At 45.5% G+C, this 22,784-nt stretch overlaps 1 protein-coding gene across 1 annotated transcript in view; it reads right to left on the reverse strand.

The window, feature by feature from the left end:
- The window catches only part of PLEKHA6 (pleckstrin homology domain containing A6), a 239,369-nt gene extending 222,235 nt beyond the window's left edge, over positions 1-17,134 (reverse strand). The window contains exon 1 of the mRNA XM_063142223.1: positions 16,998-17,134. The gene's annotated coding sequence lies outside the window, so the exon portion shown is untranslated. The remainder of the gene's footprint in view (positions 1-16,997) is intronic.
- Positions 17,135-22,784: the final 5,650 nt, after the last annotated feature.

Consider the following 22,784-nt stretch of genomic DNA (forward strand, 5'->3'; position numbering starts at 1 on the left):
CTGCTCTCAGAAATGTCAGGGTGGGAACATCTTATAAGAGCCTTTCACCAAAGTATCTGACAAACAGCTTTTGGCTTCTTGTTCTTCCCATCATACTAGTTTCCTAGGAAGGCTGCCTAATAATAAGAACATCCTAATTTGGATCATGACAGTCCCATATAACACATAATGTATATCCCTTATTTCCAAGCTTCACACCTCCGTAACACATAATGGGTGTTGTGGTCCCCCTGTCCCAAACATCCCTTATTTTTGAAATTCGGGTCTGGTAGCAACCCATCTGCAAATGACTACTAGAAAAGAAAGTATTTAAATGGTCATGATATTTTTACCCAAAAAATTCAAGCATCCTTCCTCTAGCTCCTCCCTTATTCATTATCATGAACAAAGCATATAATTTCTCCCCAAATATTGAGGTCACCTTTATTCACAAATACTCTTTTTCCTTTAGCTTACTACAAACAAAGCTCCGGCTTTGCGCATGGCAATGAACTCTGCTCAATTGATGCAGACTCCATCCCAATAGGATTCTGACTGCAACGCACGAGACTTGGGCTGCATACCAAACAGTTGAAAGCCAAAGCTCTCCTGGAAGAATCCACGGTAGGTGGGAGAAAGGGAATGCGGTTTTTTAGAGGAACAGTATTTCCAAGGCACACAGAAGTTACATTTGGTGTGATCAAGCAACAGGGCTAAGAACAGGTCAAGCTACTCAAAAGGATGTTTCTTCTAAAAGGGCTCAGTTGCACAATATACACCCAGATTGCCAGATTTTTAGAAATCAGATAAAATGAAAAACAAGCTCCTTTGGAAACCTAGCTCTCATCCGTGTGCACTGACTTTAGAGTGATCTTGCCATCATCCTTCCATGTACACCCTCAGATCACAGGAGTGAAAAATCAGAGGAAAATAAGGAGAAAGCAGAAATGGACATAAATTGGTGTATGTGAGAGGGGGGGAATTAAGACATATAGTGTAAAATCCAACATAAGTTGTTCTTAGGGCAGACCCATTGAAATGAATGGGACTTTAGCTAGTCGTGACTAACTTAAGTCTCACTCATTCCAACGGGTCTACTCTAAGTAGGAATTACATTGGATTTTACCCAAAGGAAGCTGCCTTATACAAGGCCAGACTATTTGTCCATTTACCCCAGTATCTTCTACTCCATGAGTGTACAACCTTTTCAGCCCTCAGGGCCACATGCAGCATCAGTTGTGGGGCCAGGAGCTGTACACACACACACACACACACACACACACACACACACCTGCAGTAATGGCAAATTAGAGGACAGGAAATCGGCAGGGGTGGTGGTGCAGCAGGGCACTTCCTTTGGGAGCTGAGTCTAAGGCCTTGGGGGCTGCATGTGGCCCACGGGTTGCACATTCTGGTTCTACTCTGTCAGCAACCCTCCAGGGTCTCAGGCAGAGGTGTTTCCCATCAATGGCTCCTGGATCCTTTAAGCAGAGTTTGTTTATTTATTTATTTATTGCATTTCTATACTGCCCAATAGCCGAAGCTCTCTAGGCGGTTTACCAAAAACGCAGGGATCGAACCGGGGCCCTTCTGCATGAGCTGTGTTCCTGAACAATAGTACCTCCCCTTTAAGTCAGTTAAATCTGTGGAGAATTAACTGACTTAAATCTCCACAGAATTAACTGGTATAAAATTGTATTTTATATTATGGTTTTATACTGTTGTTTTATACTTTGAATGTTTTTAATTTTTGTGAATCACCCAGAGAGCTCCGGCTGTTGGGTGGTATAGAAATGTAATAAATAAATAAATAAATAAATGGTCTGCATCTGAGGGCAAGAACCAAGGTCTGTGAGCACATGGTGAGACTTTGTTTCACTGCAATATTGTGCCCCTAATCGGATACAAAATGGCAGCCACTTTCCAAAGGTAGGCGCTTTCAGATAAGCTGAATTTGCAGTTGACTTTTGTGCTCTCTGAGCAAATGACAGGAACAGTTAGAGAGGGTCCAATGTGAGACTCTTCGGTCCACGCAGTATGCAGCAGAGTAAACTTTTCCAAAATATAGTAGCCACAGAATTCATTGCATATTGGCCACTTGCAGTCAACCTAATGCTGCTCCATTCCTATCACTCAATGATGGCAAAAGTAATTGCAGGCTAGAGGGAAAAACTGACCTAAACCTACTTTTCTAAAAGGTGCTTTCTAAAGTGAGATACATTCTTTCTTTGTGGTTGTTCAACAGACACACACACACACACACACACGGCTTTCAGTAACACCAGAGGATTACAGCCTTCACACCAGTCACAAGGGAGGATTAAGCCATAATACATATGTCTGGCTAGTGTTTGCACAGAATTATTTGCTGCCTGACATCAGGTCTGGGCTGAAGAATGAGCAAGGTCTGGAGATAAAACTGCACATACTCTCTTGCAGCCAGACAACTACATAACCTCACTTTGAACCTATGTCAGTGATTAGAACAAGATTAGCCTGCAACAAACAGCACTTGAGATTGCCAAGTGGAAAATGGCCAACAGGAGGCAGTATGGAGCTTGGCAATGTACATGATCTACATACCGTCTTTCAAAATATATAAAAGTCACATATAAGCTTTATTATGAAACCTAATCATGTCCATTGTACATGGAATCCAAATGGACAATGCTTAAAAACTAATAGACAAAATATCCCAACAAGGGATCCAACCACTAAATTGCACACATATGAAGCTGGGATTTGAATTGAATTCAAATTCAGTGTCTCCTATTCCAACAGCATATGTGCGCAATTTGGTGGTTGGATCTCAGTTTTAAGAGTTGTTCATTTGAAGTTCATGTAAGATACACATCATTTTACTTGGTCATAAAATGTATATATGACATTTGCATACAGAATCTAGTGGTTTAATTACATGTGTGCATTTCAGCGCTTTTTGGTTGTTTTCACTTCCAGCTGTTGATCTCATTCTGTTTTGCACAGCTTTCAAATGGCCATAGCCAAAAGAGGAGCAAGGACCATATTTACTTATTAAATCACAAGTCCGCTATACAAAGTCTATCAGCTGCAGTAGGAGTTAGCAAGACCTGGAGCACTTCCAAACAGAGAGCTCTTAGCAGTGTCAATTAAAAGGTATTGTTCACCTGTTCCAGCTTTTCTTCCTTAATAGATTTTCTGCAATAAAAAAAAATGGAAGAAGGAGCAGGAAAACATGTGATGGTTATGAGTGTTTGCCAGCCGACAGGGAACGCCGACACTTAGACCTACTGGGAAAAAGGATATACTCTTCTGCTATCCCGGGCCTAAGAGTAGTGAACTCTTCCCCCCCCGCCACAGGGCAAACTGTCATCTTGGCCCTGTGGGGAAGAAGAAGGACCGAGGGGACAGGAGCAGGCAGAAGTAACATCGGGGCCTGTTCCTGCTGGACTCTTCCCCCCCCCCACAGGACAAACTGCCATCTTGGCCCTGTGGGGAAGAAGAAGGACCGAGGGGACAGGAGCAGGCAGAAGTAACATCGGGGCCTGCTCCTGCTGGACTCTTCCCCCCCCCCACAGGGCAAACTGCCATCTTGGCCCTGTGGGGAAGAAGAAGGACCGAGGGGACAGGAGCAGGCAGAATTAACATCGGGGCCTGCTCCTGCTGGACTCTCTCTCTCTCTCTCTCTCTCTCTCTCTCTCTCTCTCTCTCTCTCTCTTTCTCTCTCCTCCCTCCCTCCCTCCTTGACTCCTTTTCCTTGTGTGTCATGTCTTTATTAGATTGTAAGCCTGAGGGCAGGGACTGTCTTTTTTGCTAAGTGTAAGCCGCTCCGAGAGCCTTTTTTGGCTGAGGAGCGGGGTATAAGTATGATAAATAAATAAATAAGATGATGTCGTCTGGACCTCCTGTAACATTCCATGAATGAGGCAGAGCGATGGCACCATGAAAACCTCACCTGGAAGCACCCAAAACTGAAATACGACATGGGCAAGTAATCATTGGGGCAGGGGGAGAGAATCAGACCAACCGGAAAATGGACATTATTAATTACTTACACACATACCTGAATGTGCAAAAATAAGTCATGTGTTTACCAAATACAGCTGGAAGGATTTCTGCTATGAACAGGAATACCATAATTATGCACCTTAGGATGCAATACTATTGATTTTGCCCTTGATGATCAGAAACCCCCGAACTCAGGGGTATCCACTCCTATGCAGAGTCGGAGGAGTGGCAGAGCCAATCTTCGTGTCCCTGTCCCACTCTGCAGATTTCACTAGCTGTGCCTTCTACCGAGAGTGCTTCAGAGGGGAAGGGAAAGAGGCTGGAAGAGGCTCAAGATAACTCATATCCTGGCCTCTCCGGTCTCCTCCCCTCCCCACCCACCAGAATGCCTCCCCCTTCATCCTTCTCTGAGGTTGAGTTTCTGATCTCATAGAGGCAGCTGACATGGTTCTCTCTACATTGGCCATGAGGAAATGGGAGACGGGGTCAGATTTCCAACTTTCCCTTCCAAGGTTGAAGCAGTGTCTCCAACCTCAGAAAGATTTAATGAGCAATCATATGGCCCATGGGAAATTCTCCCAGGGACCATAGCATTGCTCTCTTAGTTTTTCTTTTGCTTGTTACCACAATATAATTTGGACTATGTGAATGAATCCTTTCGGAATGGGAGGTTTTAAGGAACCTGACTAGAAGCCCCTCAGGTTCATTACAGCCCTACACATTAGCAGCAGCTTTAAGTTATCTTCATGCTACAGAGAGGGGTTTTTTCAGTCATCACTGGAAAATAATATGTCAGATAGTTATTCTACCCTGGGAGAAAGTGAAAGAGGCATCCAACAGCAACAGCATCTTATTACACAGCAGCCTGCTACAGATCAGTAGTGAGAAATCCATGTAGAGCCTCAAACCTCAAGCACAGTGTGTTGCTTGCAGTACATTGGTAGCCTCTGTGCTTAAAGGATACCTTAATATTTACTCAAACGCCAAATATTTGAATGGGAAAGATAACATCTGAAATCCAAGGGCAAAGCCATTCATGTGGATTTTTGTATCAAGAAAAGCATGCCTATTTTTAAAATATGCAGCATCTTTGTAATCTCTGTAAACTGCCCAGAGAGCTTCAGCTATGGGGTGATATATAAATGTAATAAATAATAATCTTTCCAGTATCATTGACACCAACTTCAGGGACTTATTTCAACTCAGATTCTTATACCCAAATCCTGACCAAATATTGCCAAACTCACCACACGGATTGCTTCAATTTGCCCATATCTCATGGGGTGTTCCCACACCACCTCTCACCATCAGGAACAGGGATGGCCCAAGATAATTTGCAGCCTGAAACAAAGGACAATATGGTACCACTTCCCATTCCATGTTTCAAAGCCAACTGGACTAGCAGTTGAATCTTTCTTCAACACTGGCAATGGGACAGCATCCTCCACTGCACCTGAAGGCAGCAGGATCATTTTGGGGGGAAGAGGCAGGCCAGGCATCCCACACCTGTCTCCAACAACACCTTACCGCTGCCTCTCGGCATCTGCCACCTGAGGAAACTTCCTTACTCAACCTCATGGTAGGGCTGGCCCCGACCAAGAAGAATGTTTGATGATAGTATCAATATTTTCCTCGCAGGACCAGCCCTACTATGAGGCAGAGTGAGGCAGCTGCCTCAGTCAGCAGATGCTGGGGGAGAGGCCCCAAAAATCTGGGGGTCCAACGGACCTCTGACAGACCTCTGAAATCTGGGTGCAATTAGGGTGCAGTTTCAAAACTGTCAGAAACCTGTGGTGCAGTTAGAAGATTGTTCAGAGCCCTGAATGGATCCGTAGGTATCCAAAGTTTTTTTAGACGACGTGAGGGTTTGTTTCATGTTGATGGATGGCTAACTGAACACTTCCATTCTAGGAAGACGCTGAGGGGAGAGGGAGGGGTAGTTTTGAGACTGACATCTGTGGCTAACTAATAGCCACAGTCTCCTCCCTGTCCCCCCTCCAATCACGTTGCTTAGGGGGAGGAATTGCAAATTATAAAAGAAAGAGCCCATAGGACTGCCCTTTCACAATGAGGCTGAGGCTGACTGAATATCCTGGAAATGGGAAAGTTCCATCAGCTTTCCTTAGCACCTTCCTATCTGGGAGCATTTTGAAGCCCCCTCTGCCCTTGCCCCACTGGTCCAGTGGGGCCAGTGGCCTGCCTCTGGGCGTGTGGGGGGAGCCTTTCCCACAGCACTGCTGCTGCCAGACTGAGACTCACCGCTTGCTTGAAGGGGGTTCAGCCTCTTAAGTTCTAGCATACCTGGGATCCTCCAACACCAAAATAAAATTATCCCAGACACTAGGATTTTGAAGGAGAGGGTGTGGAGTCTCAAGACCACCCCCAACCGACTTCTTCTCCTGCACTTCAGAACGACCAGCAGCAGCAGAGAAAAGGGTGCTCCTAATTTTTTTTTGGGGGGGGGACTAGAAGAAACACATCTCCCTCTCCCAACATGATCAGAGCCAGCTTTCTTTGCTGGGTTTTCTTTTCTCTCTGCATGTCTGTCTGCTTTTATTTGCTTCTTGTAGTATAACCCCACACTCCCCTTTGTGTGTTATTGAGTGTGTGTGTGTGTGAGAGAGAGAGAGTGTGTGTGTGTGTTCTTGTTCAACACATGGAGATAGGGGACTTGGATTTTTGTAGGAGGTTTCTAGTTTCTGAAACTTCTGCAAGCTCTCTTGAGAGAAGATGAAGTGCATCTGAAGAGGGGGGGGGAAGGTTGGAGGGTTTTTTTTAAAAAAAAACCATCAAGGGATGAAGGGATCTGCATCCAACTTGGCATCCAAGAGCTACCAGGGTACCAAGTTTCATCACTTTATCTTTAAAAATGACAGAGATGTAAGCATTTTTGTTAATCCCCATTGACAATAATAGAGCAGTTTTCCAAAAACAGTGGTTTTCCACCGGGTAATCTGATAGTGCGGGGAGACAGAAGCCGCCCCAAAAATCAGGGTGGGGAACTGCCTTATCGGTCCAAATTTCAGGGAGGAGCAGACCCACTCTGCACACCCCTAGTGGCAAGGTGTTGGAAGACAGTGCTTTGTGCCACGCGGTCTGCCCCACACCTCCTAAACCAGCCTGCTGCTTTCAGTTTTGGCAGAGGACACTGTCCTGTCACCAGCACTGAAGTAAGAATCAACTTACAGTCCAGTCAACTTCTGAATGTAGAAAGGGCAGGAGGAATCTTCTTATTCTTTGCCTCAGGAAGCATCTTAGTCTGGCCCTGTCTCCGTGAGCTTCAGCCCATCGATGCCCATGGCAAGCTGCCTTACACATTATAGCTGCCATTTAAAGGCCATTTCCTGCAACCTCCATATTGGAAACACCAACATTTAAGCTGCTCCTCAGAATGCAGGAATTATTCTCTTTCCACTTGCCACAATCCCTTCATTACACATTTCCAATCCATTCAAGACCAGTTACTCCTACTCTTTGGTTACCATGGGAACTCAGAAAGCAAACAAAACTGCCATACTTCCATTGTCATACAGGATCTATAGAAAGGTAAGAAGACTTTGGAGACCAACGCCTTGGAAATGCACAGTACCAATCCAGGTCAAGGTTGGCCAGCCCTTGGCCAATTATGTATGTGGTTGGAAGTCAGCACGGAAGAATTTGCACTTTATTATCAGTTGACACCAGGTCAAAAATAGACAGTGTCAAAACATCCGAGGGCTTGCTTGTTTATTTTTTATACCAGCAGGGCCCATTCTTTTAATGCCCATGTTAGATTTATTTTAAAGGCCAGCATTAAACATGGGGACACTTTAATGACAGGTAACAGCAAATTGGGTTCTACAGTTACAAAAATGGGCACAGAATTGTCCAAAGTTTCAAGCTTCAAAAACCTGACAGTCATTCTGGCTAAGATATTTTCATAATGGGAAAAACAGAACTGTGCAGGTGATACTCAACATTTTATTTATTAAACTTATATACCGCTCCCATAGCCAGGGCTCTCTGGGCGGTTTACATCTGCTCTGAATCTGCAAGTAGGATTCTCTGACGGCAAAGATAATTCAAGGGCAGAAAGGGGTTACAGCAAGTTCTTTATTTTTCATCAAAACCAATCCTCATTTCACAAAATGTGAACAGTCCACAAACGTTAGCAGATATAATTCTAATGGTATTGCAAAGAACACAAGATTGCGTAAACAATACTCAACACTTGCCCAAGACATTTTGCTGCCTGAGGCAAAACACAAGATACCCTGGCCCCATTCTACATACAGCAACTGATTGGGCTGGGAGTTGATTCTTACTTCAACACTGTTGACCAGAGAACATCCTCTACTGTACCTGAGGGCAACAGGTTAGCTTAGAGAGCATATGGCGCGCACACACACACACACACAGCTCTGTGTCCAGCAATACTTTGTCTCTCATATATCCATCCAGACCTGAGGGGAAATGGAGGAAGCCATTTTATCCAATACATATCAGAGCAGCACTCAACCATACAACATTTTTTTGGAATATCATCTGCCCAATTATTTTAATCACATTTCCTTATATACTTTAATTTTTAAAAGAATAGTTATAGTGGTGATCCATTTGTTTTTAGCAGAATATAACAAGTGCTGCAGTGCTAGTGATTCTGTGCTTCACAAAATCAGAAATGCTTTTTAATGGCCCCCTACCCCACCCCGGCCACCCACCTCTGAACCCCTTCAAGCTTTGGAATGAACTGCTAAAAAATAAAATAGAAATCAAGATTTTTGGAAGGAAAAACAAACAAACCAACAAAAAAATCCATTGTGCTTTTTCATGGAAAAATCTGTTATATTTGACCAAGTATTCAATGGGAAATTTAAAAATTAGCCTTTCGGTTTCTTTATTCATTTATTTCAAACATTTAAAACATACTGCCCTTCATCCAATAGATTCCATGGTGGTGAATGGCAAATATAAAGAATAAAGGACATATCACGAAACACTACAACATTCAATAAAACCATAACATTAAATTGACTCCGACAAACAAGCATTAACAATAGAAGGAGGCAGGCAGCTACTATAAACATGCAGCAGCCGAAGGAATTTCTCAAATTAAAATGCCTCGGAAATACACGTATCTCAATCTGGAACTAAAAAGCAAACACAAGGAAGTAAAGTAGATGCTAGATGCACCTCTGTAGCAAAGTCATTCAGCAACTAGGAGATTACAAGAGCATGGATCGCCATGGCCCAACTATCCCTGTGGCCACAACTGACGAACTAGCTTAAGCTGATCAAAGACACCCAATGCCACCTAAGCCTCTAGTTGCAGTTTGAACACGGATTCACTGGACTGAGTTGCAGTGGTGCAATGGTACATTGTGAAGTGCAGGTGTTCATCACGACAGTCCCCATAATGTACTGGGGTAACATTATTTATCTTCTTGCAGCATTTTTTCCAACAAAGCATGGTCGAAATGGGATTTTTTTTCAATGTAACCGGTCACACGTTAATAAAATTTACGATTCTGATGCTGAAGAATGTTTACACAGTCATTAGCTTTCCAACATCACACTGATGAGTTTGCATACAGCTTCAAATGTTAATATGTTCATGATTTACACAAATAAGTATGTTTGGACAGTTATGGGGGTTTATTTCGATAGCCTCTAATCTGTGTTGTAAATTACTAGGCTGTCTTCATTTGAATGCATATGTTATTATACTTTGTGCCTTTGTTCAATTGTTGTATTATATATTGTAATTTACTTCATTGTACAAATACAATGCGTGCTATGGAATGCGTGTGTATTCATGACGATTTAGAAAAACCTTTTATAGTCCTATACACCAATTGTTTATGCATTATACCTTCTGCATTGTTTATGTGGTTGAGTGCCTCAGCACCCTTATTGGTTTGTGTTATTTCAACCACTGCCTCCTATCATATTGCTTTCCAATGAGGAACAATATATGGTTGCTTGGGAAATTCATTTCTCCCAGTGACTCTTTGGATTGGTGCCAGGCTGAGAGGGAACAGGGGATTCTGAGGGATGTTGGAAGCGACATCAGCATCCCTGCTAATAAAAAAAGTGCCAGTGTTTCATCCCTTTGAGCCGTGACTCCACTACACCACTCCCTCAACCAGCTCGTTACTGAATCCAGGCACCAGTTCAGCATCTGCACAGCCTTAAGATGACTGTTATTCCAGTTCCTGAGTTGATCTTCCCCAACAGCTTCAAATAGATGTGGAAAAGCATGGGAGATAATATGGAACCCTGCGGGACCTCACAGTGCAACTTCCATGGGGTTGAGAGAACCCTCCCAACACCACTTCTGGAACTGACTCTGCAGGTAAAAGCAGAACTACTGTATCCCCTACAGCAGCCTTCCCCAACCTAGTGCCCTCCAGATGTTTTGGATGACAACTCCCATTGGCCATGCTGGCTGGTGCTACTGTGAGTTGAAGCCCAAAATATCTGGAGGACACTAGGTTGGGAATTGCTGTCCTGCAGTGTAGGGTCTATGTAGAGCTGAATTAAGAATGCTCAGCACTGCCCTCTACTGGATAAAACAGGTTAGGTACACAGTCCAATAAACTCGATATTGGTTGACAATTTCTCAGGGAGATTCTCCTTTTGAGTTCAAGCACAATGCACTAAACATGTGCACCTGTCAGCAAGCCGAAATGCTGCTGTTTTCCTAGGTGGCTTCAGATTTGTTGAACTATATGATTATTGGGCTTAAATAGCTTGGCAAGCTGCCGGGACAGCAATTGCTTGAAAGCCATTTGCCACACAGCTTGCTCTGTCCTTATTTCACTTTTCTCAAGGCGGAAGAAAACCTTTATAATATAGTTACCAAACTGACAATGAGCTGGAGGGGGGAAGAGAGTGAGTGAGAGGGGTGGGCAAAACAAGTAGAGGTCTGTAGCAACCTCCTTTCCCTACAAGACAATATTCTCCCCTCTGGAGGACGCCATGCATTGCAAGCCCCAGATGGGGAAATTAGTTCTGACAGCTCTAAGCCTGCTTGGGGAAGCAGGAGGTAATTAATTCAGTTTGGGGTTTTGTGGTTGTGTTTTTTTGTTTTGTTTTGCATCTGTCTGAAAAATATCTCACTCTTCCTATGGGGCTCATTCCGCCTCCATTTTAACCAACTGCTAGAATAGAAAGCCAATGGGGGGTTCATTAATACCAGGCTGCCGACCAATATGGACAATAACAAACCCAGTGTGAAAATCTTTCTCTATTTCCCACCCCCAAAAGAATCCTCCTTAAGACCTTTTAAGCACTTCCAGTTTTTCAGTAGTAGGATAGCTTTGATCCCTTACCACGGAATTCCCTTAAGGTAGATTTTAGAACAAGATTAAACCCTTATTCAGAGATGGGGAACCTTTGGCTCATTGATGGATATGGCCCGTGGGAGGTCCCCATTCAACTCCCCAGCTTCTCCCCAGCCCCAAATCTTTTCTGTCTGATCAGCAGCTGACATAAGGCTTAAATCAACAAGGCAGCAGCCAGAATCATCATCAACCAGATCAAACCTTCAAGGAGAGCTTATATGCAGTCTTTATTCATGTTCTTCTTTCTGAAGAGTTTCAGCAAGAACCTGCCATCCTCTCTTTCACTTGGCTCTCTGACCACCTTGGGTGGATTATTCAGTCATTATAGCCACCATCTGGCACAGGGTAAACCAAGCCTGGCAGAGATAAATGATAGGCTCAAAGCATTCTGGGTCAAGGGGCAGATGTCATTTTCAGAGATCGTACAAGGTTGCAGAGTCACACACACAATCGTGATGCTTTCAAAATGTGTTCCAGGGAAGCCTGGGGTTCCTTGGAAGCTTATCAAAATTCTCCAATAAGTAGATCAGTAATGATAGGAAAATGTCCCTTGTCCACCATTACTATTCCCTGCGGAATGTAACCACGAAAGGGTATTGGACAGTGGAGGCTGGTGGTTCCAGTGTCAGTGGGGTGGTGAATCTGCTCTGGGTTTCATTCAGAACTCTAAAGGAGTAATCCAACCTTGGATAGCTCCTTTAGAGTTCTGACTGGTTCTGACTGAAACCCGGAGCAGATTTACTGCCCCACTGACATCAGAGTCAGCAGCCTCCACTGGTGTTGGACAATAAACAGGCATATTTATAGTACATGTGGGGGGAGGGGGGCAACAAGGAGGCCCAAGAATCCAACAACCAATATGAATGTACACCACCACCCCACCCTCCAATCCTTTGTAATGAGCAAGGAGTCGTGTGGCAAACCCACCAGTTCCCTCAACAGACAAATTGGTTTGGAAGAGGTTCCCTGAAGGTAGAAAGTGTAAAAACCACCAGTCTACTTGATGGAAAGGGTTAGCTAATGAGCAAACATGACTTTTTCTAGTGACAGTGACAGATAAGGTGGTGGTGCGGGAATAGCTTAGATGTTTGCAAAGGCAATACAGTTCTGCTATGGAACACTACCTAGAGAAAGAATGTCTGGATCCTACAAAAGAAAGTATATTCAAAGGGCATTGTCATGCAAAAAGGACAGTCTGCAAATGCCCTTAAACTCCAGTTCTTTGTATTGACTTCTATCTAAGAGTTGCTCACACACACACACACACACACACACAGCCCAAGGTGTCCTTTGGTTCAGGGGAACTTTTCAAAAAATCCAGGAACCCAAATTTTCTCATCCCAGCCATGATACAAGCATATTCTAATCCACAAGAATCCTATATCCTAGAACAGCCTTCCTCAACCTGGGGTGCTCCAGATGTGTTGGACTGCATCTCCCAGAATGCCCCAGCCTGGGGCATTCTGGGAGTTGTAGTCCAACACATCTGGAGCACCCCTGGTTGAGGAAGACTGTCCTAGAACCTGCAAGCTAAGATATCCACTAAGAAAATATGTCTGAGCCTACTCATCAGCATGAGGCCCTGTTCTCTGCCCATCATTAGTTAAGATCTGATTGGTAGGTACCTGGGGCAGGGCTTTCTCTGTGGTGGTACCACAAATGTTTTAACCATGTTTACTATGTTTTTAATCAGTTTTTATGTGTTTTACATTCACTGTTGTTCCCCACCTCGATCCAAGTGGAGAGGTGGGTAAGAAATATTATATTATTATTATTATTATTATTATTATTATTATTATTATTATTATTATTACAATTGTGGAATTCTCTCTCTGGAGAAGTCCAACAAACTTCCTCTCTTCTTATTTTTAGATGGTGCTTGACAACATTTTTATTCCAGAAGTCATTTATGACAAGAGTCTGCTGGTTTTATTGGGGTTTTAATGACGCTGTATGCTTTTAAGTTGTTCTGTGGTTTTTATATTATAAGGGTTTATATTTTTTGTTTCTTAAATGGAAGCCATTGTTTTTTTAAAAAAAAAAGTTTGAAAAATGGTACACATAATTTCAGCAAATAGGGAGAAAAGAATTGACCTTATGTAATGGAGACAAGGGGAGGGGGAGGTAAATTTAAGTCCTAATGAACTAGGATAACTCAATCATGGTTCTCCAAGTTGATTAAAAAAGATATCATTTTAACCTAACGCTAGCAGTTTCTAGGTTTGGTCAGTGGCCATAGCCCCATCTTCAAAAGATCAAAACAGTTACTTCAGAGGACAAATCTTTAAATCAACCCCACAACACTGAAGCTGAAAAATAAGAAACAGCAGTGTGGCCATTTCAGAGATGATTTCTCTTCAAGGGCAAGGGAGAGGATGCCCAGCCACCATCACCTCCTTTTCCCAGAGAGAGCAAGTCATTCATTTCCAGTTCAGCCGCCTTCTTCTTTCAACCACTGTTATTTCCGCTAAAACTGGCTTAAGCCTCAGCAGCTGCAAAAATAACTAGCATACAAAAAATGTTAAGAGCTCACCTGCCCACATATACCTAGATTTTGGTGGCACACTGATGAACTACTCTCTTCCAATTGTTTCCCTGCGTGGTTGCCTGGAGGCTATGTTTTATTCACCATCGGCAATCACACAAGTGCTGGTTTACAAGAATGGTTTAGAAAATGCTTAGCCTGAGATATACCTGGTAGAGAGATTAAAAACATTTTGTTTCCACATCCTGGGCTATCAAACTCACCTCTTTCTACAGCATTAAACCCATTTGAACAACATAAAGCCCCAAAACATAAAGATTTCATAAACCTGATTATGCATGCTAGACAAACCACATGTGATGAATCAGAACATGTTTCTTGGGCTTTAACAGCTGCATAATAAAGAGTTTACTGAGCGGCAGGCTCAGAATAATGAACTGGGGTTCACTTTCCCAACCTGTGTGCTCCGTTAGCATAGTTGCATTTATCGCGCTGTTAGAGCTGTGATCCACAAAACAGTTACTTGGTTATTATAAGCATATTTATACCTTCATCCTGACTGAATACATTACAAGCCTCACTACAATCAGTATTACTCCCAAGTAATGGTTTTAGGACTGGAGTGTTAAAATGCATAAAGGAACTAAATCAGCTTATCAGTATCCCTGCTTAACTGGTTTGTGTATTAGGCTGTGTAAGCTTGCTAAGGATCTCTAATAATAGAAGATACGAATTAGCGCTGTTTTCTGTTGCTGCTGCTAGACGCAAGGGATCAGATTGGTTTCCGTTGGTGATGCAAGGAAGAATAGGGAGCTGTGGCAGCCCCAGGGTAGGATTTGAGCCTCAAACTCCATTGATTGCAGCCTCCCTAGGTTGCAATTCTCCAAGTCAAAGATGCGACTCAGCAGCAAGATAGGGGAGGGAGGAAGAAAACACTCATGTTTTTCCATCCATGGACCCAAAGCTGGGCATTAGGATCTCATGACAAGAGAAACAGAATTAGGATCCTAGGCTGCAGGTAAAAGAGCCTCTTAGTTTTCAAGGCAGCTTGATTTTCTGAAGTATAAGAGTTTCTGTTAATCCTAGTGGCTCTGGCACCTATTGTCACAGAATGCTTTAGAAATATCAGAGAGTCAAGAGCTATACTTTCTAGATAGCTCAACCCATATTAAGGCTCCAAATTTAGAACAGGTGCCTGTAAGCCCTAAACAATTGCCAGCTCCTGTTACATTGCCATAAGTGGGAATTTACGTATATCCCCTTGTGACCAGGCAAGAGATGCACAATGGAAATGCATCCAGAGTGGACAGCGATAACAGCAAAGGATGCTCCTTATGCCCATATCTCTTTCTGAAGGATCAGAGAATGCTTTATAAAAAACAGACCCACACAGGAGTTCCATACCAACGGAGAGCCTTGCTAGCAAAGAGAGCAACTCTAAACCATGAGGCAATGAAGCCTGTATCCAGCATAAAAACAAAACACCTGGCAAATTTGAGAGCAGTGGGATGTAGCCCCTGGAATGGAAGTTGGGCTATCAATTCAACATCTGAATGTAGGATCTTTGATCAATGGAAGACAGCGTTTACCCATCACCACTCAATAGACCTGAGTTCCATCAAGAAAAGACCATTCTCCCCAGCTTCCTATTATGACTGGAATGTTCACTGCCCCTTCAAAGGGGAGGGGGAAGCATCAACTTGCACGTTCCTCAGACTTCCAACAAATATTATGCAATGCATGTGCCCACCATGTATACACAGAACAAAGGAGTACTGTAGTCATTACACAAGGCAGGCCTTAGCGCTCCATCCTATGTGTGTTTACTCATATGTGCTCAATGGGTCTTACTTCAAAGTGAATGTGCAAGTGTAAGCCTTTTCCAGCAGTGCAGCTCCATGTCCCCCACCCACAGCACACATTAGTTATATTATTATTATTATTATTATTATTATTATTATTATTTATTAATTAATTCACATGCCATGGCTTGTTTTTGCCTCTCCCTGCTTTAGTTTTCTTCACCTGCACATTAAAGATGCCATCTAGCACAGTCTAATACAAAGGACACTACAGTTCAGTTCAGCCCAGCCTTCCCCAATCTGGTGCCCTCCAGATGTGTTGGACTATGACTCCCAGCATCCACTAGCCAGCCAAAAACATGCTGGGCACCATGTTGCAGAAGGGTGGTCTACCCAACATAACTGGATTTCTCCTCTAAGCTAGCTGCTGGATCATGGGCTTTCCCCACCCCCCACTGAAAGGCACACACACTCAGGAAGCCTTTGGGTGGCCCTGGTGCTGGCAGCAACTGAAATACCCCCTCCCCCTCAGGCTTTACAAAGTCAAAAACAAAACAAAAAAACAACCAGCACTGTGGAGCTATCAAAACCGGTTGAGGGGAAGGAAACCAGTCCATTGGGGGCATCACCGGTCCAGGGGCACGGCATCCCCTCCAAGACCCACCCCTGGGCACATGCACATACACACAAACCCGTGTGGGCCAGGATTGCTGCTGAGCACCCTGCAAGCTCTTAGCAGTCAGACCGCATGCCCAGCGGCAGCAACAGCGGCAGCACGCACTCTCCGGCACGTTCAGCCAGGGGCTGTGCGCCAGCCAGGCTCAATAGCATTCATGGCACGCCACGGGAAGATGTCCATCCAAGGCAGAAGAGATGCAGGGAGGGGAGTTTGCAACACAAGTGTCGTCCCCCACATCTAGGTGCCTCTCTCTCTCTCTCTCTCTCCACCCCCCACCATATTGCTTTTCAAGAAGAAGCAGAAGAAGTCTTCAGCCTGAGATGCTTTTGTCCCTTTGCCCTGGCTCGAAGCCTCCTCCTTCACCTCCACCACCACCTCCTCCTCCTCCACCTCCACCACCAAACTGAAACAGCAGCAGGCAGAGGAGGCTGGCGCCTCCGATTTCGGCGGGGCTGTGCATCCATTCTAGGTTTTACTCAGAACCCGCCAGAACTCTAAAGGAACTGTCCGGGGTGCTGAGGTGTAGCCCCCACCCGCGATGTAGGTTCAGCCCCTTGGACAGTTCCTTTCGTGGTCTGGCTGGCGCCGAGCAAAACCCAGAATGGATGCACAGCCCCGCCGAAATCGGAGCCGCTAGCCTCTCCTGGCAGCATTGCACCTGTCAAAGGCTGGCTGGCTGCTGGCTGCTGGCTGCTGGCTGCTTGCAGCGACGCGGACGACCGACCGACAGAGACACTCACTGTGCAGCGGCTTCGCGTGGCGCGCCTCCGGGTGGGCAGGTTCCAAGCCATGGCGATGACCTCCTGCTCGCGCCACCGAGGAGTCTTTTCTTCTCCTGTCGCCTGCCGTAGAACGGAGCCCGCCCGCTCGCTCGCCCGCCCTCCCTCGGCTTTCTCCCTTGTCCACTCCTTTCCTCCCCTGCTAGTCACTCATCACCATCTTCCCATTCATCATCAGGGCTCGGCAGGGTAAGAAGAAGAAGAAGAAAAAGAAGCTGCTGCTGCTGCTGAATCCGGCATCCTTCCCCGGGAGCCAGAGCTGGGCATGCTCCATGCGCTCTCGGGGGGATTTAAACATCACGTGATGCCCGAGCTGTCATTTAGCGCAAGGAGTAAATAGTACCGGAGCGGAATTAACTCTTCCTGACCCGAGATGAAAAAGATGCTTCGTCAGCGCGCTCCCCGCGCACGCACACACGCGCGCACGCCTCGCCCCGCAGAGCTTTGTGGCGATGGACAGCTGCGCTTGGCCGGGGGCCGGAGAAGGGGCACGTCCACTTGTTCGATGTGGACCGAAAGAGTGAGCGAGAGCGCCTTCCTGCCGCGCTCCCCCCACCCCACCCCTCGCCCCAGAAATCTAACATATGCTATTTCGAGGTTTGGGGGGTTACTGCTATCGGGCGAAGCGAGGCTCCATTTTCTTTTTCTTTCTTTTTCTGACATCTCTCTCTCTCTCTCTCTCTCACACACACACACACACACACACACACACACACACACACCCCAGCACACCAGAACCTTGGGATTGAATCACACGCTGCGGGAGTAGATCCCTGTAGCAATGCAGATGCAGTCTCCGGGCACTCTCAAAACGCAGGCCTTTCTTTCTGCTGACACCAGCCTTTCCCAACCTAGTGCTCTCTAGATGGGTTGGACTGCAACTCCCATCATGATGAGTGTTGCGATTCAACACATCTGGAGGGCCCCAGATTGGGGGAAGACTGATTTAGGGTACACACTTACTTAGAAGTAAGTCCCATTGAACTCAGTGGGGGACTGACTTCTGGTCAGACATGCATAGGACGCTCACACTCAATCTCCTCTCCACTCACTTTCTGCTCTGCATAACTACTACTTTTAACAGATCTTCCTTCCCTCCTTATAGGCATTTGGGTACTTCACTCTTTCCTCGTCTTTGGCAAGCTGTGCCCACTCTCTTCTGATCACTCTTCTGGTTAGTGCCCAGTAACAGTAAGGGGAGAGAGAAGCAGAATTAAATTCATGGATCTTCCCCCCATAGGAAGTCTATCGATTTAATTGACTCCAGCTTTGGGGAAGCTTTCTCAGCCCAAAGCCCACCTTCTCTTCTTGGGAGACTTCCAGGGCCCCCATGCCAGAGGTAGATGGGCCCCCTTCTGCAAAAAGTGGGCAGTGTCAAAGCTAAAATGGCCATGGACAGCCCACACCCTCCCTCTCTCTCTCTCCCTCTCTCTCTCTCATACACAGACACATGTGCATACACATACATAACAAAAATGCACTTCCATTCTCATATAACACACACATCATATACTTCGTTCATACATGCACACATTTTCACATATAACACCCATTCACTCATTTATAGACACATAACATAACACAGACCTACCCACACATAACACACACACACACACACACCAATAACAACAAACATTCATACATTTTCACCCACTCACTTGTGTTGCAATTAGGCTTGGAAAAAGTCTTACGCTGGTTTCAATAGCAGGGGTGTTGTTGTTTTTCTCCAAGGCTAAATGTCGCACAGGGATGTGAGATGGGGGGGGCTCTCCGCCCCAAGGGGTGCCTGGGGAGGGGAGGATTGCCACTGTGACTCCCTCCAAATCACCCCCACATGGCAATTTGTTTTCAAGAAAGGCCTCCCACTGGTGCCAAAGGAAGGCTTTTTGAACCCTAACTGCTGTGGGGGAGGGGAGGCTATGGGCCGGTTGGGGAGACTTGGTGGGCTACCTCTAGTGCAGGGCTGGAGAACCTGGTCCCCTCTAGGTACTGCTGAACTGCTACTCCCCTCACCTCATTGCTATTGACCAGGCTGGCTGGAGCTGATGAGAATTGGAGTGCAGCAACATCTGGAGTGCCACAGATTCCCCAGCCCCATTCTAGGGGATGTTGCTGTAGAGGCAGTGCCAGGTGCAGCCATCTTTCCATGCACTCCATGGGGCTGCAGGGAAAGCAGAAAGACACTTCGGAAATGTTGGTCCCAATCTGATCTTGCCCTCTTGTAGCATTTGGACCATTCCTGTGACTGTCTATGAAGCTGTTTTATTTTCCTTGCACACACAGCCAGCCTTTCCTACATTTACACACACTGAACAATTGAGAGAAAGAAGGCTAACCAAGAATTGCCTGTTAAATTCCCCGAGTTGAAATCTAGCTATTCAGCCCAGAGAAACTAACCCCTGATCCCAGGAAAAGATAGCAATAGAACAGACAGCACTGTATTGCGGAAAGAAACCTGCTACCAGCTCAGGAAATGGGCTGTGATGAACAATGGGCATAGGGACAGCAAGCTCTGTGATGGCACCGCACGGCAAAATCCTATGCATGTTTGCTGAGGACCAATTCCTGTTCCATTCAGTGGGGCTTATTGTCACATAAGGGTACATAGTGTAACAATATGGAACTCAGTGTTTGTTTAGAAAGCTGGGTTTATCTGGTGCTGTAAAGCAATCCCACAATCCTGAACCACATAGGTTTGCATCCTTGGCAAATAGCATAATCAGGGCTTACTTCTGAGGCAGAGTTCATCAGACAGTAACAAGAGAGCTTCGTAGCCCCAGGACAGTCCATTTCCCTCACCTCTGAGTGCTACTGCATGTCTGGAACTACAGGAATGGCTTTCAGGTCATAAGCTGTGGCAGGATCAGGGCAGGACTCTGGGCAGAGGACCAACGCCCCACTCAGCAGAATAAGCAGGAGGGTCCCCAAATACAGCCCGGCTGGCTTACCACACGACAAAGTCAGTAAAGTAATACACACATTCCCATAAAAAGAGCGCCCCCCCCCCCCCCATAAGACCAGAGTTTAAAATTACCTAACTGCACTACTGGTCATAAGATGTGACTTTCAGTGGCCTTGAACTCCAAATGCACACTTTTTAGAAATTCATCACTGAATGATTGGTAGAGTAGATGCTTTACATGCAGAAGGTCCCAAGTTCAATCCCTGGCATCTCCAGGTAAGGCTAGGAGGAAAGAACTCTGTCTGAAGCCCTGGACAACCACTGCCAGTCAGTGTGTAGATAATACTGGGCTAGTTGGACTCACTCAGTAGAAGACTTTCATTTGCTCCTTGGCAACATCTTGGTCACCTACAGTTTGAAGGAACTTTCAAAAGCCCCTTCCGGGTTGTCTTTGTGTGCACAGAGGGGGCGGGGGACAGGATTGTGTATGCTATCCCTGTCTCCAACCTGCACATAAAGGTGAGAAGACAGCCTATGCATCTACAATTGTAATTGCACAGCACACTCTGCACAATCAGGGACCCTGAGAAAGCAAGAGACCACTTCATAGGCTTTGTTCCAGTTTTCAAATGAATATGTGGGTGCTGGGATTGGGGACAGTTCACCCCATCCCATCCTCTCCTTCCTCCATGCACACAAGGAAAGTCGGAAAGGGCTACAGGGAGACCCTGTTCGACACCTCTGAGGAAGAGAGAGGAAAACCCCAGAGGGGCTATGTTCATAGGTGATGCAATGAATTTCTTTACTGCCAGGTCTATGAGCTGGACAATTTCTGTTCACGTTGCTGCTGGAGCTTGATTTTCCCTGCAGTCACTGAAAGAGTTGATACAGATCTGATTTGGCAGATCTGTTATGGAAGCATACTTTGGGCTGATGACATGATTGCATTGCTGGCCTGGTGGCTACATGAAGCTTTTGTTGTGTAAAAGACCAGAGGTGGAAAATGGTTAAACAGTGAGGGGAGGGAAGAAAAGCTGTAGTCTCATACACAGTCCCTCTTGTGTGGATGAATTTGGTCTCTGACCACCCAGAACATGGTATCCAATAGGTCAGCCTGGCACCCTCCAACTCCCATAATTCCCAGCCAGCTGACTGGGCATAATGGGAGTTGTAGTCCAACACATCTGGTGGGCACCAGGTTTGGGAAGGTTGCAGCCAGCTGAGAATGATGGGAGTTGGAATCTAAAACATCTGGAGGGCACCAGGTTGGGGCTGGCTGGAAATGATGGGAGTTGCAGTCCAACACATCCGGAGAGCCACCAGGTCAAACAAGGCAATACGTACTGTAACACTAACAAAAGCTGAAACCCTATTTAGAGAGATACTTCAGGATGGGATGGGTCTCTCTGCCTGTGGCTGGCATCAAGCTGCTCTTTCTGAATGAGCAGAGCTGGCTGCTGCTACAGATGGTTCAGGGTTGGGAGGGGTCACACAGGAACAGAAAAATAACCACTCTAGAGCCTCTAATCCTTTCAAAGCTTTAAGGGCTGATGGGAGTGGACTGGCTTTCACTGAATGCTCTGCTGCTCCATTGTGCCCCATATCGCCTAGCCCCTCCCTCCTGCACCACAGATAGGCTGAAGACTGGAATTAACTCTCTCTCTGCCAACTTGACCACGAAACATTGAGCAGGAGAACTCGAGCCAACCATGTCTGATGCTAAGGCGAGAGGGATGGGCCTTGCTTCGCATGCCACCCAAAGCTGCCCAATGTCTCTTTTAAAATAGGCAAGTTACTCACTTTAAAAAGCATCCCTGTCCCGTAAAACATAAGGGTGGATATCCCGCATTGCAAATGCCTTGGTGCCAACATAGATCAAAGATTTAGGTTTGTCCATCCAAAAAATATAATGAACGTAAAGGAGTTGGTCACCTGTAGCATCTTGCCCAATAATAAAGAAAACCTGACTACTCACATCAGGTCATGTGCAAATCCATGGTGAAGCATTATCTCTACTGACCTGAGATGTAGCTGCTGGGATGAGGCTGATGCTGGGATGAGGCAAGGTGGTGTGTGTGTGTCCTAATTTACACCAGGCAGGATATAGCACTATGAAAGCGGTATATGTATGTGTCAATGGGCCCCAACAGTGGTCAGTGCACTTCAATACCTCTATTGTTTTAACTGTTTTAATAGTTTTACTGCTTTTAAATTATATATTGTTTTAACTTGGTTTATGGTTTAATTTGTTTTTAGCTGTGTATATTTACTGTTTTATACTGTATGCTTTTATCTGTATGCCACCCTGAGATCTTATTGATATAGGGATATAAATGTTTTAAATAAATAAATATAAAGCGGTCATGTGGCTCCTGCCTTTTATATACCACTTTCATAGTGCAATATCCTGCTCGGTGTAGATTATGATGCACATTCCATGCTGGAATTATGATGCAAATTCAAGATTCAACCCAGGATGTATTAACAAATACATCCTGGGTTTAATCCAATGTCACCCTAGCAGCAGTCTGCTAGTGTGACGGGATTTTCTCCCTCTCTCCTCCCTCCTACAGCCCTATGTGTTTCCCAGACCTCCAGAGCAAGAGTTTGAGGGCATGCTGGGGGAGGGGCTATCATCCCCCTCTTGGTTCTGCTAAGACAGCCTTCCTCAACCTCGGGCGCTCCAGATGTGTTGGACTGCATCTCCCAGAATGCCCCAGCCAGGGAGTTGTAGTCCAACACATCTGGAGCGCCCCAGGTTGAGGAAGGAGTTCTGTTAGCAGAATGGCAGCAATGGATCCAACCCTTTTGTGTTAATCTTCTAGTTTGTGACACTTAGGGTTTCT

Source organism: Elgaria multicarinata, chromosome 1 (assembly GCF_023053635.1).
Source record: "Elgaria multicarinata webbii isolate HBS135686 ecotype San Diego chromosome 1, rElgMul1.1.pri, whole genome shotgun sequence".
Classification (NCBI taxonomy): Eukaryota; Metazoa; Chordata; class Lepidosauria; order Squamata; family Anguidae; genus Elgaria; species Elgaria multicarinata.